At 48.3% G+C, this 12,988-nt stretch overlaps 1 long non-coding RNA gene across 4 annotated transcripts; it reads right to left on the bottom strand.

Annotated features, from left to right (window-relative positions):
* Positions 1-369: 369 nt before the first annotated feature.
* Positions 370-10,017, bottom strand: Gm38647. 4 transcript variants are annotated; one of them, XR_865332.2, is made up of 4 exons: positions 9,832-10,017; positions 8,162-8,258; positions 1,661-1,944; positions 370-734 (listed from the first exon to the last, which is right to left on the bottom strand). It is a non-coding gene; the product is annotated as a predicted gene, 38647 (long non-coding RNA). The 4 variants fall into 4 exon arrangements; XR_865331.3 differs by lacking the exon at positions 370-734 and having other exon boundaries at positions 1,515-1,944; XR_865329.2 differs by lacking the exons at positions 370-734; positions 1,661-1,944 and adding an exon at positions 6,210-6,275.
* Positions 10,018-12,988: the final 2,971 nt, after the last annotated feature.

Below are 12,988 nucleotides of genomic sequence, written 5' to 3' on the forward strand. Positions count from 1 at the left end.
ACACTACATCACTGCAGCAGGAGTGTGAGACAGTGGATCACACTGCATCACTGCAGCAGGAGTGTGAGACAGCAGTCACACTGCATCACTGCAGCAGGAGTGTGCGGCAGTGGATCACACTGAATCATTACAGCAGGAGTGTGAAACAGCAGGTCACATTACATCCTCAGTCAGGAAGAAGGTAACTTCAGGTGCTCAGCTCATGCCCTCCTTTTTATTCGGTCTAGGAGCCCAGCTCGTACAACTCTAGCCCACAATCTAAGAACTCCCTGAGGTTCGAGCTTGGAGGTTTCTTTCCTGTGTAATTCTCTATCCACTCAAACTGTCAATCAATATGAACTGTCACAGAGAGGAAGCTACTTGCAGCAGACACCTTGCCAGATGCCCATTTTCCTCATTTAATCCTCTCAACTTTTAACCATGGGAGGCTCTTTCACCTGGTTTTAGGGATTAAGAGAGTTTAGGTGACTGCTTGAGGACACCCAGTAAAGGGACATATAAAGAACAGAGCATTCCATTCTCTTTTCGTGTCAAAGGGACCTCCTGTCTTTCAAGCACCCATGGATAAAGGTCTCTAGCAGGTCTTAGGGGTTGGGAGTGCATATTTGGGATGATAGCCCTTTTGTCCAAACCTCCTCTTGGTGTTTCATGGTAGGCCAAACAGCTTCTGGGAGCCATGCTTGAATCTTGAAGGTGAGTAGAGTCCCATGTTCTCTCCTCTGCCAAGAACAGGTCTAGGCAGGATGGAAGAGAAGGAGTTACAGGCATGACAGCCAGGGCTCAGCCACATCCAGACACACCCACCTCCACCTGCCCTGGCTCCCAGCCCAGGGAGGCTTTGCCATCTCCTCTGGTGGAGGTGGACTCACCAAACCAAGCAAAGGTGAGTGGTAAGAGGGTGCCTGTGAGCTGCCACAGCCAAAACTGAGGACACACAGTGGGGTTTCCTTAGATGGTGTAAACATATATTCTTTCCCTCTCCCCTCCAGCCCTCACTCTATAGAGAACACAACATCACACACACACACACACACACACACACACACACACACACACACACGAGCATTCCTTTATATCACACAGACCATACCTATATTACATTAACCCCACTGTACTGGCTGCTTTTGTGTGTCAACTTGACACAAACTGGAGCTATCACAGAGAAAGGAGCTTCCCTTGAGAAAATGCCTCCATAAGATCCAGCTGTAAGGCATTTTAGTGATCAAGAGGGGAGGGCCCAGCCTATTGTGGGTGGTGCCATCCCTGGGCTGGTAGTCCTGGGATCTACCAGAAAGCAGGCTGAGCAAGCCAGGGGAAGCAAGCCAGTAAGTAACATCCCTCCATGGCCTCTGCATCAGCTCCTGCCTCCAGGTTCCTGCCCAGAGTGAGTTCCTGTCCTGACTTCCTTTGGTGATGAACAACAATGTGGAAGTGTAAGGTGAATAAACCCTTTCCTTCCCAACTTGCTTCTAGGCCATGATGTTTTGTGCAGGAATACAAAGACTAAGACACCCACATATTATATATAGCATACCCACACATGCACATATACACACACCATGTACCGTGTACACCATACAAACACACCACACAACCCAACACACACACACACAACCATCAGGAACTATCATGGGTAAAATTAGACCTAAGTGAAACCTACCGGGATGTGATCACATCTAATTAGCAACTTTCAGTCTGCACACACTGTGATGGTTAAACGTCCACTTGATTGGATCTGGAATCAAGGTGAGTGGCTGAGCACACAGCTGAGAGATTTTCTTGTCCTTGGAAGGCTTGCCCTAATTGATGGTGGCATCTTCCAGTGGCAGGCCAGATGAAAAGATGTGGAAGAAGGAAGCTCTTGCTTTGCCTGCTTGCTTTCCTTCTTGCTGGCAAGTTGATCTATCCTGTTGATCCTACTCCTGATGCAGCAGGATTCCTTTGCTAAGAGCAGAACATAGCTGTTCTAGTTTGCTTTTTTTTTTTTGCTGCTGTCATTAAAACACTGATCAAAACCAACACAGGGAGGAAAGGATTTATCTTAGTTAGGGTTTCCATTGCTGTGAAGAGACACTGTGACAAAGGTAACTCTTATAAAGGATGTCATTTAATTGGGGCTGGCTTACACTGTGACAAAGGTAACTCTTATAAAGGATGTCATTTAATTGGGGCTGGCTTACAGGTTCTGAGGTTCATTCAGTCCATTATCATCATGGCAGGAAGCATGGTAGCATCTAGGCAGGCATGGTGCAGGAGGAGCTGAGAGTTCTACATCTTGTTCCAAAGGCAAACAGGAGAGGAAAGTCTTCCAGGCAGCTAAGAGGAGGATCTCAAATTCCACCCCCACAGTGACATACTTCCTCCAACAGGGCCAGACCTACTCCAACAAGGACACATCTCCTAATAGTGCAACTTCTGGGGTCAAACATATTGAAATCATGCCACTCCCTAGCCCCCATAGACTTATTCAAACATATGAGTCTATGGGATTCATACCTAGCTGTAGTGTCATCTAAAATACATTTAGTCCAACTTTAAAAGTCCCCATAGTCTATAATAGTCTCAACAGTGTTAAAAGTTCAAAGTCTCTTCTGAGATTCATTGAATCACTTAATTATAAACCACTATAAAATCAAAATCAAAAAGCAGATCACCTACCTCCAACATCACAAGATATACATTCCATTCCAAAACTTCATGGTGAGGAAATACTGGTCCTAAGCAAGACCAAAAACCAGATAGACAAACTCCCAACTCTGTATCTCCAGGTCTGATGCCCAGGTCCTTTCTGCTTTGTTGACTGAAGCAACAGTCCTTTGCTCTGGCCACATGGCTGAAGCTGCTGAGTTTTGCTGCTTGCTGGGGCTGGAACATGGCCCTCTTGTTCTATTAAATCCTTCACTGCCTGAGCTTGGTTGTCCTGGAACTTGCTCTGTATATTGACCTTGAACTCAGAGATCTGCATGGTTCTATCTCCTAAGTTCTGTTATTCAAGGCGTGAACCACCCTGCCTGGACTTAAGCTTTTCTTCACCTATTATTTGCTGTCTCAGGTTGTCCTTGAACTCAGAGATCTGCTTGCCTTTGTCTCCTGGGACTAAAGGTGTATACCACCATGCCTGACCAAAGCTTTTTATGACCAGTATTCCTCAAGATCCAGATCAAAAGCCTGTGTCTTCCAGCCTCAAGATCTGGATCACAGCTATACCCTCTATTTCTGGATTGTAACTCATTCCAGATTAAAGATCTAAATGAAAACAATAACCAGGTAATAATGCCTAACAAGCTATAACTATTCCTTGATCAACTGCAGATTCATATACAATAAGCTTAACTGGGTGGAAGCTTGCCCCAGGGTCACTGCTCTCTTAATCCATTTAATGTCCTTGAACATGAAATTCAGCTCAATTCTACTTCTTGGTGCCTATTTAGTTTTTGAACCATACATTTTGAACTTTTCCTTGCTACACTTGACCAAAATGTTCTTCATGAGATTAAAACCAGAGAACAAAGTCTCTGCTGAGCTTTTTTTTTGAGACTTCCATTGTATATGTAAAGTATATAAATCTCTTTAGCCTCAGGCAGACTCTTCAGACAAGGGCAAAAAAGCAGCCACATCTCTCATCAAAATACCACAAAAGCAGTCTCTAGGCTACACATTGAAATTATTCTTCGCTGAAACGTCTTGGGTCAGGTCTGCAGAGTTCAAACCATCCACAGCACCAATGTCTTCCATATTCCTACTAGGATGGCCCACTAAAACCCACCTAAACCATTCCACTGCTTTCCAAAGTCCCAAAATGAACATTCCTCCAAACCAAAGCGTGCTCAGGCCTATCACAGCAATCCCCCAATCCCTGGTATCGACTTCTGTCTTAGTTAGGGTTTCACTGTTGTGAAGAGACACCATAACTCACATAAAGGACAGCATTTAATTGGGTTTAGCTTACAGGTTCAGAGATTCAGTCCATTATCGTCAAGGCAGGAGCATGGCAGCAGCCAGGCAGAGCTGGGAGTTCTACATTTTCATCTGAAGAATGCTATGAGAAGACTAGCTTCCATGGTGACACACTTCCTCCAACAAAGCCACACCTACTCTAACAAGGCCACTACTAGGAGTAATAGTGCCACTCCCAGGGTCAAGCATGTTCAAATCACCACAGGGTTCATCCAGCTTATAGGTTATGGTCTGTCATTGATGGAGTCGGAGGCAGGAAGTGAAGCAGAGATCATGGAGGGAAGCTGCTTTCTGGCTTGCTCTCTGCACCTGCTCTGCTAGCTTTGACAACCACAGAGGAATATAAGCTTGCTTCCATTATTTAGCAGTCAAGAAAATGCCTCACCACTATCCCTATAGGCCAAGCAGATGGAGGCAGTTTCTCAGTTGACAGCCCCTCTTCACAGATGACTCTATTTTGTATCATGCTGACAGAAATTAACACGAGATCCTTTGGGTTTCCAATTTGGAAGACCAGTGGTTTCCCAAGAATCTTCTAGGCCTTCAGTGCCATATTGGGACCAGAGATAGTCTGCCTTCTGGTTTAAACAACTTCTGGGTTCTTGGCTTCTCCTGGGAGAGACACATTATTGAAGTACCCAGACCATATCATGTAAGTCAATCTAGTTAGTCCCCTTTTATGTTCTTTTACTTTTGTTCCTCTAAAGAACTCCAATACAAACACCCTGCTTCTGCGGGGACTAGAAGGCTATGCTCGGATCTAGAAAGGGAAGGGGAGAATGAGAGCCAGGAAAGGGTGAGCTGCTGGTCAGATTGGTTTGCATGTGAAATGTCCCCCCAGGCTCATGTGGTTCTCCATCTGGGGATGTTATATGAAAAGGTTGTGGAGCCTTCAGGGGCAGGTATGACACCTCACTGGAGGAACTGGGTCTTTAGGAGCAGGCCATCTGGTTCTCTGGTTCCAGTCCATTTTCTGTTCACTTTGCTTCCAGGTTGGATGCAATGTGACCGACCAGTTGGCTTCCTGCTCCAAGCCTTCCTCCCCTGCCATGATAGATTGAACCCGTAGACCTCTGAGCCAGCGTCAGCCTTTTCTCCCTTAAGCTGCTTTTATCTGGGCATTTTATCACAGCAACAGGAAAATTAACCAATAGAGGAGCAGAGGCCCTGGGGAGGAGGATGGGGCTCCCTGTGGCTCTGATACCCAAGACTCACATGGTGCATCTCTGTCTTTGCACTCAGGTTCAGGAGTATCCTTTGTTAGAGACGCAGATTCATTTGTGTCTTTGTACAATGAGTTATTTAATTACCAAAAATTTTTTTACAAACTGTCAGTTTCATTAGCTGCTAGGTTTCCCAGACAGGTCTTGAACATTTGATCATGCAATCCCATCCTCAAGAGTAGCTGCAATGGCAGACCTGTGCCACCAGGCTGACCTGAAATTATTTTCTGTGGTATGAGTTGCAATCCCAGGATACATAAGTAGGAGTCTCTAAGGGACTCTTCAGGCTGCTCTGTCTATAGCATGGCATCTCTAGATACCAGGGACACTGTGGCTTTACCAACCCTGAGCTTCACGAGTCCCAAACCCTACAGTGACACACATGTCTCTTGCACTACTGTGGATTACAGGCCAGAACAGGTCAGCATGAGAGTGTGAGAGTTGACAGGCACAGGGCTGTGCAACCTCGGTACTTCCTGACACCTACCATGGGGCTATGCCCACCACTGCCCTCCAGCATGGCTGACTTCAATCACGCAATGAGTCAGGGCAGAGCTGCTTGGAATGAGCCCCATAGTCAAGGCTGCTCTAACCTCATAGTTGTACCAAGGGCCAAGATCCTGCTATTGCAGGTTGCTGTCCTGAGGGGCCAGTTATCCACTGGTTGTAATGAAACCTCATCAAAGTGAGACAGGGTAGCCAAGTGTCTTGTTTTCCTCCTTTGCCTGACAACTCAGTGTGCATCCATAGAACAGAGCACATAGCTCAAAAATGGGTGATGTCTCCCAGAGGAGGAGAAAGCTCTATATTGAGAAGGGGCCCCGGCTGACCCTAAGTGAGGAGACCACTTCTGGACCACTGTTAGGTGATATATATCTGGTTTTTATATATATACCAGAGCTGAGTCTGAGCCCAAGCCAGCAGCACTGTGAACTTAATCTCAGCCATGAACAAATGTCTACTTTCCCAGATAGGGCATTATGTTCTACTTAGGTTTCTGTTGCCATGAGAAATGCGATGACCAAAAGCAACATGGGGAGGAAGGGCTTTAATCCAGTGCACAGCTTACAGTCCATCATGGAGGGAAGGCAGGACCTGAAGCAGACACAGAGGAATACTGCTTAGTGGCTTCCCGACCTGTTGGGGAAGGGGGACATTTTCCTGATTGAGATTTCCTCTTCTCAGCCTATGACAAAGTTAACAAGAGACTGACCAGCACAGGGACCTGGACAGAAACAATTCCACTGTAGTGTAGCTTGGCAAACCAGGGAATTTAATTGGGGTTACCCACAGGAGTGTAGGTGACTGATGGGTGGCTTCACCACTGAGGAGACAGAGAGAAGGAGACAGTGAGAGACAAAGAGAGAAAGCGACAAAGAGACAGAGAGAAAAAGAGATATAGAGGCAGAGATAAAGATGGAAATAGAGACAAAGACAGATATTGTAAAGAATCTGCAAGTGTGAACCTGGCTAGTTAACACAGTTGATGATGTCACTGGTCCCCCCACAGATACAATCTCAACAAAAAACCTGCATTGCTCACTGAGTTTGGGAAAGTATGGAGGGGAATTCAGTATCTAGGATTATAACTAGGGATATGTTGGGAAGAAAAGAGAAGAAGGGTAGAAGGGGGACACGATGGGGTGGGATGGGACAGGATGAGACAGGATGAGATGGGATGAGATGGGTTAGGGTGGGGCAGAAAAGGGAAGGGAGGCTGTTGGAATGAGGTGGCCTGGAACCCTTGTGTCCTGAAACCCATGTAGCGCCCCACAGGATCAGAACTATTGTATTGGACCAGCTGGTAACATCTTAGTAGGAACTGGTTGGCAGCCAGCTTGGAGCAGACCTTTGGTAGATTGATGGTATAGGCTTTCCTATTCAAATAGTAGCTGAGCTTTGTTGTCAAAGACCAAGAGGATGTTCCAACTTAGGCTGCCATGGTCTGAGCTGGCTGTGCAGTCTGCCTGTGTGGGGGCTGAAACCCTCTCCTGCTAGAGTAGGGACCAGTTGCTGTCACCTCCCTTCTGGATGATATCTGTGGATTGAGCCAAGCAGGATTCTCCTTAGTTCTGTCCTGAGTTCACTGCTGATGTCTCTGCCTGGTGACTCCCAGTGATGGGCTAGGTCTCCCTTTTCTCCACCTCAAACACCAAGTACGGCCGTTGGGGGGCATAGCTGTGCTTTGAGTCTTGGCTCTGTCTTATTCTGGCTGTCTGGACTTAGATCAAACAGTATTCCTTGGTGCCAAACATTAGGGTACAATTCTTGGGAAGAATGGCCAAGCTGGGGCCTCAGGACAATCAAGCCCAGAGGTCCAGCTTTTCAGTGACTCGCTCACATTTGTTCTCCAGCCTCTGGGGTGGGGGTGGGGGGCAGGCTCTGAGGCATTGGCCACATCAGAGAAGCCCACTGCCAGGCTGGACTTTCTCCAAGGCCACGGGGACTTAGGGTTGAACACAAACACTGGCTGGGTCTTTCTGTTCTCTTGATTCTACAAGGTTGACTTTTAAAGGCTGGGAGGTGGGGCTGAGGAACTTAGGAGATTTTTTTCTCTAGCTGTTCAGTCTCAGTTGAGCCTTCACAAGCATAACAAGGCCCCTCTGGTTAAGTTTCACCTGCAAAGGCCCACCCACAAGTCCAGTAGATTCAGGACACAGCTGGATCCTTTCCTTGTACATGTCAAGCCCTGACACTGCCATTCATAGGCTGAAGAGAGAGGGACCGCTGAGTCTCCTTTCCTCATCTATACAATGGACTGCCAACTGGCTTATGCCCCCAATCTGTGCCTAGCTTACAGCGGGCAATACTTATCTGGGCCCTGAGAAAACTATCTATCAGATGGTCACTGGGCTGCCCAGTGTTTGCATGTCCTGTCTCTGCAGATCCTGCAGCCAGCATGTCGGGACAGCCATACATGGATCTGTACACACAAGACCTGCAAGAGGCCAAGATATCCTCGGCAGCCACAGCGCACCCACCTGGATCATTTCTTCATTGCAGAACAAGAAGAGATTCTTGAAGATGCGCACGCACGTGTCTGCTCCATCATTTCCTCCGTTGAAAACGGCTAGTTCTCTGTGGGAAAACTGGTTCTCAGGGACACAAATGCACACTGTGCAGCAACTCCCAGCTTTTCTCTTGCTTTCCTGATGCCAGTGGCAGCTGATTTGTGATTTGGCTCCATTCAGCGCTTTGTTCTATATAAGCCCTGCTATCTTGTGTGTGAGCAGAGGTGAATTATGCACAGGCAAATGTCACACACACACACACACACACACACACACACCCTCAATGTCCTTTTGTAAAGGCTCCTCATATAGGCACACAGTCTCCATGGCAAACAGCCACACACACACCCTGAATTGTGAGCACAATTTGCCCTTGAATACCCTGTTGCTAAGAGCAGCCTTGGCCTGGCTCCCAGACACAGGGGCCCAACATCCGCCTTGCTGGCCATTTGTGCCTGGGGAATGTTCAAATAGGGTGATTGGGGTCCCGTCATGTTTCGGGGAAGTGATCACAGAAGCAGAGATGGTGGGGAGAATCTTGCATGGGTTTGCTTCCCATCTCCTGCCCAGGCCCCCTTCTGGGACAGGGCCTGCTCTTTGCAGGGAAGTGCTCAGTCCCTGTAATACCCTAGACATAGGAGACTCGAGACCCCCATTCCACAGAGGCTGACTTCGCACACATCATCGGCCTAATCTGAGCTTGACTGTGAGACATCATGGAGATTTTCACAGCCCCCTTAGATTTCCACACCCCTTTCTGTGCCCCCTTTCAGATAGCAGGCCTTATGTTAGGGCTAACATGCACAGACACCCCGGGTTGCAGTGTTTTCCCTTCACAGGAACACCCCACTCATGCTTTCAAGCCATCAGAATGTCGTTGTCCTCCTCTGGACCCAACCCTGAAGCATGGGCACATGCATGTGGCCAGGTCTAGCCAGAGAGCTGAGCCGCTGACACTTGTTCATGGCGGGTCTGCCCTCACGTGGGAATAGAATACCCAGCCTAGGGATGCTATTGCGATGGTATAACTGAGGCCCTGAAGACCACACCCCGCATCTTTCTGTTTATTCTTCCGTTTGACATTGCTGTCCTCATGACCCTTGAGAAGAAGGGACAAGACTCTGCTATGGGAACCGTACTGCTTGGCTTGCCAGCAAACTTTCACCATGCTCCATTAGACAGATGCAGCAAGGCCTTCTCCGCACTGAACTGGGCATGTCTCCTCAGGTTCCGACCCCCCAGCCCACCCCCACCTTCAGTCAGGTTCCTATTCAGAGCGTACAGTCTCCTTGTCTAGGCCGCCTAAAATCGAAGCTATTTGTTGCCTAGCAAGCTTACAAAGTGGGCATCTCCGCCATGTTTCACGGTCCCTTTCATTCCTTCCTCTACTGTCTCTCTCCTGGGACAACCTCCCCGCAACCTCATCTACTGCGCACAAAAGCCCATTCTGTCCTCTCTCTTTGAGACCAGTGTCACCCTGGAGACTGGCGCCTTCCAGCTTGGGCGGTCTCCTTTGCATCAGCCCAGCCCCTTGGCTCCCAGGCTGCCTGGAGCCCTACCCAGTGACCCCCCCGCCCCCGCAAGTCCCACCCCCTACCTCCCACTCTGGCTTTCCTCCTGTGAACTGAAGTTTGACATACTCTGTGTTTTCTTCCACTGTCCGTGCCAGCACGAGCATGGCTCTGCTGCATCCGGTACCCGTGATCTATACCAGCATCTCTCTCCAGTCCCTCAAGGCTCCCGGAATCAGTCCCTATGAATCTCTAACACCTGCTTCAAGCTTGGCGCTGCTCAAGCCTTGGGGTCACAGCCTTCCGGGTGCTTGGTAGAAGATAAGCACGTCTGTCTTCATAGAATTTCGTGCCACAGTGACGTGGTAACAAACGATGTAGCCCAGGAGCTCAGGTGGTGTGATGGGCCTGGCTGTGTGTGACAGTCACGGCTCCCACCTGCCTCACACACTAACGTGGAAGCTTATTTTTCTCTCATGGCTGTGACATTAAAAACAACTTGAAGATGAGAGAGTGTATTTAGGCCCACAGTTTGTGTGGATACAGTACATGATGGTGAAGACACCACAGCCGCAGGAACTTGAGGAGTGTGGGTCATATCTCATCCACAGTCAGCAAGCAGGGAACGGTGTGAGCTGGTGCACAGCTCACATCCCCTTTTCTGTGCAGTTCAGGACCCCAGCCCAGAGAGTGGTGCTGCCCACGTTCGTGGTGAGTCTTCCCATATCAGTGAACTTGATCTAGGCAATCCCTCAGATATGCCCAGAAGTGTCTCCTCTCATCCATGATTTTGATCCTGTTAAGTTGATAATCAGTATCAATCAATACTATATATTAATGACCTGTTACTATATAGCATAATGATCATTACTATATAGTAAAACCTATACTCTTTGGGTGCAGGTCTTAACAGAATTCTTTTATGATTGCCTCTCTTCTTTGGGAGTGCTGGCCTCAGCTGGGTAGTTCTGGGTAGAGAGGAGCCAGCAGACGATGGCTGTATAGAGATCCCAGCACAGCTGGGGGGAGGTCATCTGCTTTACCACTAGATCTCACCCGCTTTCGCTGGTACAATGAACATCAAACGTACAAAACCGGGGCATGGCAAAAGCTCAGCCCAAGAAGGTGCCAATGACAACATTCAGGTGTCAAACCAATGGTCATTGGTTCTTTCCTCTATGTCCACTGTCAGGCCAGACCCTGGAAGGGGACCAGTTCAGCAGAGTTGCTCCCCACCCCCACTGCACTCCCCTTATAGAACCCCCATGTTTTTCATGGTTGGGTCATAGCAGGCCAGGAGACAGGTGCAGTGGAGCCACAAAAGGTCAGAATCCTGACTCCATCAGCAGGCTCAGAGTCCTCCAGTCACATAGCCAGTGCCAAGGGACCTCAGACATCATGCCCCCAGACAGTATTCACTGTGGCCAGCTCATACCCACCCTTAAGGAAACCTAGCTAGGGCTTGACTCAGAGTCCTTCAGGACTTAGCTTCCCCCAGCTGAAATGCAGCCCAACCCTGGCTACATTTTTATCCATGCTAAAAGTCAGCCATATCTTTCATTGAAACAAAATAAAACAGGGTGCCTGGCTGTGACACAGATGTTCAGGGGGTGGCTGGAGAGACAGCTCAGAGGTCAAGAATGTGTACTGCTCTTGCAACGGGCCCAAGTTCAATTCCCGGCACTGACATCAGGTCACTCACAAGCACCCACAATGTCAGTGTCTGAATTCACTTGCACACATCCACAAAGAGTCATGCACACATACACATGATTAAAACTACAAAATAAAAACTTTTTTTTTTTTTAAAAAAGATAACTAGTAGCCCCTGTTCTGAGGGATTAGACTGGAAGGGTAGTGGCAGAGTGTGTCCTTGCAAGGCCAGAGGGACATTCCAGACTGCCTTGTGGCTAGAAGAGGGAGGAGGGAGGGGGCTCCCACACATGCAGACTCCTCCACATCCAGGCTCCAGACGACCCCATCTCTCCATTTCAGCATCTCCCAATAAACAGAAACTGCAGGGGTGGGGTTGGGTGGGGTGGGGGAATGGTATTCCAAGAGAAGGCTTTCATTAGCTCTGGCTCACTCACAGTCTGCTCAGGCTCTTGTTAGTGCCCCTTCCAGTTTCTAACTCTCTGGAAATTGTTTTGGGGCTGCTGCAGGCTGGACCACTGTGGTATCAGCAGCGGTACAAGGTTCCCAGGGCATTCCCTTGCTCCCAGGTGGGGTCTTCAACAGCAAAGGTGGAAATAAGGTCCTGTTGTTTCCAAATCAAGTCTGCTGGTTCCTTCTTCCTTCTTTCTATTCCTTTCCTTTTCTTCCCCTTTGTGATATACAGTCTTCAGTCATGGCCAGAGTGTCCAGGTGTCATCTTTGCTCTGAATGAAAGTCACACAGAGACTGGCTTGAGATTCTGTCAGGCTGAGGGCTGAGGTGGGAGAAGGTTCCTTGCTAACACACTGAACTGACCATGCTGTTGCTTAATACCCCACTTTTTAAGGCTTATGAGATCAAACCTTATCCTTTCTGCAGTAGCTCTGACCTAGAGGGCCAGCCTCATGGCCTCCTTCCTGAGCCATGTAGCCTAGACATCGAGGAATGTGTCTTCACCCCAGCCATGGCCTAGCCTGGCTTTCCCTTGGGTGTGGTGATTGTGTCTATGTGGGAAAAGACATAGTTTCTCACTTAAGCATTCAGAGCTTGCTATTCTACCATGGAGTCAGCATGGGAAAAAGTCATAGCTTTTGCTCTCTGGCATATCAGTTTTCTGGGAAGAGGAACACACAATATCCTTAACACAACACTGCACACTCGATGGCTCTTTCTAGCCCAAGTTTCAAACTCCTTCCACAATCCTCCCAATAAACAACACGGTCAAGCCCATCACAGCAATAGCCCAGTCTCTGGTATTAATTTCTCTCTGAGGCTGATAAATACCATAAACAAAGGCATCTTGGGTGAAGGGGGTTTATTTCAGCTTACACTTGCAGGTCAGTGTTCATTGCTGAAGGGAGCTGGGGCAAGAAACCGGAGGCAGGAAGTACAGCAGAGACCATGAGGAATGGTGAATGCTTTTTATGGCCTCACACAACCAAGGCCATCCACCCACAGCTTTCATCCCCCATGGTGGGCTGGGACCTCCCAGGATAATCATGAATTAAGGTAATCCCTCATAAATGTGCCCAGAGACCAATCTGGTAGAGGCAATTTCATAGTTAAAGTTCCGTCTTCCCATGTTGTATCAAGTTGAAACTAACTAGCACAGCAAGAGAGTGTGAAGACCAGA

The sequence above is a fragment of the Mus musculus genome, chromosome 1 (assembly GCF_000001635.26).
Source record: "Mus musculus strain C57BL/6J chromosome 1, GRCm38.p6 C57BL/6J".
Classification (NCBI taxonomy): domain Eukaryota; kingdom Metazoa; phylum Chordata; class Mammalia; order Rodentia; family Muridae; genus Mus; species Mus musculus.